This window comes from Heloderma suspectum, chromosome 1 (genome assembly GCF_057233095.1).
Source record: "Heloderma suspectum isolate Gila_16-S chromosome 1, 16-S_ref, whole genome shotgun sequence".
Lineage (NCBI taxonomy): Eukaryota > Metazoa > Chordata > Lepidosauria > Squamata > Helodermatidae > Heloderma > Heloderma suspectum.
In genome coordinates this window covers 77,830,449-77,836,222 of record NC_139458.1, presented here as the reverse complement: position 1 = coordinate 77,836,222, position 5,774 = coordinate 77,830,449, and the positions used below count along the sequence as shown (strand labels likewise).

At 44.4% G+C, this 5,774-nt stretch overlaps 1 pseudogene; it reads left to right on the top strand.

Moving 5' to 3' along the window:
* Positions 1-3,115: 3,115 nt before the first annotated feature.
* On the top strand, positions 3,116-3,264 carry LOC146357470 (U1 spliceosomal RNA; annotated as a pseudogene).
* Positions 3,265-5,774: the final 2,510 nt, after the last annotated feature.

Sequence of the window (5,774 nt, the reverse complement as noted above, 5' to 3'; positions counted from 1 at the left end):
ACAACTGAGTGGTTCAAAATTGGGAAAGGAGTACGACAAGGCTGCATATTGTCACCCTGCTTATTTAACTTATATGCAGAGTACATCATGAGAAACGCCAGGTTGGATGAATCACAGGTCGGAATTAAGATTGCCGGGAGAATTATCAACAACCTCCGATATGCAGACGATACCACCCTAATGGCAGAAAGCGAAGAGGATCTCAAGAGCCTCTTGTTGAGGGTGAAAGAGGAGAGTGCAAAAGCTGGTTTGAAACTCAACATTAAACAAACGAAGATCATGGCATCTGGCCCCATCACTTCCTGGCATATGGAAGGGGAAGAAATGGAAGCAGTGACAGATTTTATTTTCTTGGGCTCCAAGATCACCGCAGACGGTGACTGTAGCCATGAAATTAAAAGACGCTTGCTCCTTGGGAGGAAAGCTATGGCAAACCTAGACAGCATAGTAAGAAGCAGAGACATCACCTTGCCGACAAAGGTCCGTCTAATCAAAGCTATGGTTTTTCCATTAGTAATGTATGGCTGTGAGAGCTGGACTATAAGGAAGGCTGAGCGCCAAAGAATTGATGCTTTTGAACTGTGGTGCTGGAGAAGACTCTTACGAGTCCCCTGGACTGCAAGGAGGTCAAATCAGTCCATCCTAAAGGAAATCAACCCTGAGTGCTCATTGGAAGGACAGATACTGAAGCTGAAGCTCAAATATTTTGGCCACCTAATGCGACGAGAAAACTCTCTGGAAAAGACCCTGATGCTGGGAAAGACTGAAGGCAAAAGGAGAAGGGGACGACAGAGGATGAGATGGCTAGATAGCATAACCGATGCAATGAATATGAACTTGAGCACACTCCGGGAGAGAGCGCAGGACAGGAAGGCCTGGCGTGCTATGGTTCATGGGGTCACGAAGAGTCGGACACGACTGAACAACAACAACAAGTACAAAGTAGCTCTTTGGATTCTGGCCATTTTCTCTATATAGGCATTTATAGCCAGAAGTCTGGTAGGAGGCTGCATACATCAGAACCTGCCATCTAGTCCAGCATTTTCTGTAGTGACTGGCAATGGCTCCCCAAGGTCCCAGGCAAAGAACGGTCTTTTTCAGCCCTGATACCTGACATTTTATTTCTTAATTTATAACACTTTTGTACTGTGTAATATATTAAAATCCCTAAGTGGTCTACATTAAAAAATACAATATAACAAGATAAAATAATAAATAGTTTAAAACATTGCAACAAAATAACAATAAAACAGGGCAGTAACATAATCCTTTATAGGTCAGGGACTTGCCACCATTTCTGTCTCTTGGAAACACAAGTGGGGGAGTGTTCCAAAGGGCTGGTGCCACCATTGAGAAGGCCCCGCTTTCGTCCATTACGTGGTGACATTCCATTGGCTGAAGAAGGCCCCCTCAGAAAATCTCAGGAGTCAACTGGGTATATATAGGGGAAGGCAGTCAGCTAGACATTCTGCCCTTGAGTAGTTTAAGGCTTTGTGTGACAACAAAACCTTGAACATGGCTTGGTAGCTAATAGGCAGCCGGTGCTGTTCTTTTAACACAGGTGTAATATGTGTATATCTAGGTGCTTCATGGAGCATCCTAGTTGCTGCATTCTTCACGAGCTGTACCTTCTTGAACCAGGCCAAAGGCAGCCCCACACAGAGCACATTACAGTAGTCTAATTGTGAGGGCACTAGTGCATGGATCACAGTGGCAAGGTTATCCCTATCCAGGAATGGGCATAGTTGGTACACCAGCCAAATTTGGTAATGGGTGCTCTGGGCCACTGAGGTCACCTGGGCCTTCAGTGACAAAGATGAATTCAGGAGCACCCCCAAAACTATGTACCAGTTCCTTCAGAGGGAGTGCAACCCCATCCAGAACCCAATACCTGGACCTGGGAACCACTCACCCATAGGATCTCTGTCTTGTCAGGAGCCATCCTCAGATTATTAGGCCACATCCAGCCCATAACTGCATCCAGGCATTGGCTCAGGATGTGTACAGCCTCTTCTGACTGAGATGTTACAGATAAACAGAGCTGGGTGTCATCAGCGTACTGAAAGATCCTTTTAACTGGAGATGCCAGAGACTGAACCTGCGGCCTTCAGCATGAAAAGCCTATGTTGTTCCACTGAGCTGTGGTCCCTCTCTAGAAAATGTCACAGCAGCAGCAGCAGAAGCAGCAGCAGCAGCCATGCAATTATATGGAACCTGAACGACCAAACCCTTCTCAAGCACGTTCGATGTTATTTGCAGCAAGGCTCAGTAATAGGAGTAAAATGTGACAGATATTAATGCTAGTGAGTTGTGTAAAAGATGCGGAGGGCCAGTAAAGGTCAAAGGGTTCATCTTCTCCATCCTTAATCAAGAAGAAATTCAGCTGAGAGTGAAGTTCATACCATTGGGGAGGATATAAATCATATATTTCCAATAATGGAGTCCAAAGCAGAGCAGCCTGTTCCTTGCCTGGCTCTGAGCCCTTTACCCTTGCTGTACAATTTCTTTTTGTTCTTTTTCTGCAATGTTACACTGTCAGTCATGTAGTTCCTAGGTGAAACTACACATTTATGCAATCTTTCATCTTTGTACATTCTGGGATTTAGCAGATGGGTTTATAGTAATTGACAACAGATGATGATAATACTTCATAAGTCATACTGAGATTTTAGGTTTGTTTCAGGATTACCTCAACCGTAAGCCAAAGTTAAAACAGAAAAACGGGGTGGGGGACACAAGAAGAGCCCTGCTGGATCAGACCCAGGGTTCATCTAGTCCAGCATTCTGTTCACACAGTGGCCAACCAGCTGCCCACGGGAAATCCTCAAGTAGGACATGAGTGCAATAGCACCCTCCTGGTCATGTTCCCCAGCAACTGGTATATGTAGGTATATTGCCTCTGATATTGGAAATAGCATACAGCCATCAGTACTGGTAGCTGTTGATAGTCTTATCCTCCATGTATGGAATGGAACATCCTGAAAAACAGGCTAGCTGAGTGGAACCCTGAACAGGAGCACTCTACACTGCAACATTTTGTTGCAGGTCTCATTTGCGCTCTATGGATATGTAAAAAGACCTCTTTCATGATCAAGGTTCCACCCCTGCCAGGTAAGCAGAGGACACACTTTGTTCATGAAGGTTTTCCCAGGGTGAGGCTCATCCATTGCACTCTGGATGTACTGACCCCTGCAATTTTCCCAAATGCAGAGAACTTGGCTGCAAAATTTGTGGTAGTGGGGGACCGCATTCGCGCTTTCCCCTGAAATATTTAATATGCAAAAAGACCTTCTCTCAAAGATCTTTAATAGTGCCTGGGATTAAGGTACTTGCTTAACATGCTTTGATGGCTGGTGGATTCTAGCTACTTGACACACACCACTTATGTGAGTGGGGCGAAACAGTTTGGCAGTTTAAGTGCAGTTAGTAAAGAGAAAAGGAGACTGCTTTACAGCTGGCCTGGAAGAAGGAGCATTTGTGGGCTCCAAAGATACATAGTGTTGCTTTGGAGAAATTGATGCTGCTTGCAAGACAAGTACTGTTTATCTATCTGTCTTTATGCTCGCCTGTCCCCCTGCTCAACTTTTATATTTGTAATTAAAAGCAGATATTACAAAAACACCATATATCTCCTGTACTCTCTCCTTACAAACGGACCTGGTAAAAATATGGAATTCCAAAAAGAGGCAAACTGAATAAAGAGTTGTCAAGAATTATAATTGTCTAGGAGTGACTAGCACAGTACCATTCCTTCCTGTCATGCAGATGATTTGGAGTCACTTCATGGTGAAACTGTACATGGAAATGGGGCTGTAGGTAGAATCACAGAGCAAGATAAAACTGGCAGTGGCAACCCTGAATTTCTCAGCTTGCCAATCTTTGTGTGTTGGCCTGCAAATCCAAATTGTTTGGGGCTTTTTCCAAGACCTACATGGCATCTTCTATGTGGATCTTCACCACAGGGTAACTGCAAATGCTGTCTCACAGTGGGGCAGTGATGATACAAAGACATCATAACGGACTGGGGCACTGTGCTGAGACCAGAAAAGAAGCCCACAAGTCAAGTATATGGATTAATTTTTCAACAGGGATTAATTCCCCCCACCCCCCGCTAACTGGGATAAAATTACTGACTAAAACAAGTACACAGCTTTTTACAAAATAGGCAAAAAATATCAATGCATAGCCAAACCTCTGGTCCAGCTTCCTGGCCACACCAAAAATCACTGGAAAAACAGCTATGACTACACCCCTTTCTAGGGAATAGTCTTGATGCATTCTCTTCAGCTGAAAGTTGAGACTATTTTTGGAACCTTACAAAGCATCTTGTATTCATATAAACATGAGCTTCTATGTTTGGAGTAAAGTAAATAAAACAATGGCTGCTCTTGAACTTCCCCGATACCAAACCAAGTCTGCACAGCATGACAAAAAAGTCAGTTAACAGGATGGTTCCACCACACTGGAAATTGTTGTGTGAATCAGCCCTTCTTTATTTACCTTCCCAGCCACTTTGGCCATATTAAGCTTCTTTTCAGAGCACCCCCTCCCCCATTGGTTAGTCATCACTCTTGACATCCAAAAGAGATACTTGCCATGAGGTTGGCCTGACTGCACGAGCCCTCCAAAAAGCCACTTGGGGGTAGCAATATTTGTAGGGGATGACAATGAAGCAGCGTGTGATCCAAGAGATGCATCCCAGAAACTCTTGCAGCGGATATCATGGAGGACATGAAAGATGCAAATCTCAGGGGTTGGTTTGAGTGCTTGGGGCGATGTAACTTCTGGGGCCAGCCCTGGGTTGTTATCATTTTATGGCTTTTTGCAGCCTTGGACGAACCTACTTCTTGGTGTTCAGGCTTTATAAGAGAGCCAGTGCGTTGTGGTGATTAGGGTGCTAGAGTGGGGCTCAGGAGACCTGGGTTCAAGTCCCCAGTCAGCCACGAAGCTCACTGGGTGACTTTGGACCAGTCACTGATTCTCAGCCTAACCCACCTCACAGGTTGTTGTGAGGGTAAAATGGAGAGTAGGAAGACCATGTAAGCCACCTTGGGTTCCTTGCAAGAGGAAAACAGTGGGATATAAATGTAATAATGAATAAAAGAAGTCAAGCTTCTTGCTTCAAGAATTATCCCTGGCATCTCAGGTAGCAAGTCTTGGAAGGACCTGACTGAGACCGTGGAGACCAGCTGTCGCTCATAGTAGACTATACTGGGCTACATGGACAATAGTCTGATCAGTGGAGACTGGTGGTCTTCACACCTTGGATAGCTCCTTTAGAATTCTGACTGGAACCCCGAGGAGATTCACCACCCCACTGACATCGGAGCCAACAGCCTCCACCGACTCTGATTCACCATTTATTTGTTTGTGTTTTAATTGCATCCTCCCCTTCAGGATTTCTATTCTCAGGGCAGCCAACAATTAATAATAAACAGTTATAATACAGCAGCCTCAAATGTTCAGGAAGAATACAAAGGAAAATAAGGGAAGTAAGAGAGGGAATGGGAAAGCAGTGTGAGACCTGGACTATACAACAAGGTTTTGAGCAAATGCAGCTGCATGGACTGCTAGGAGTTTACTTTAGAGTAAAGAAGAATATCACTCATGTCTGCAATTTTCCCTTTTGTAACTTTTATCAAGCTTTGCATATACTTCTTTGCTCCCTGGATGTTTACACTGTTATGCTCCTTCACCCTTCAAATCCTTCTTGATAGGTCACTTCATGTATAAGGCCTTTACCTTCTTTACTCCTAGCAAAACACAGTATATGC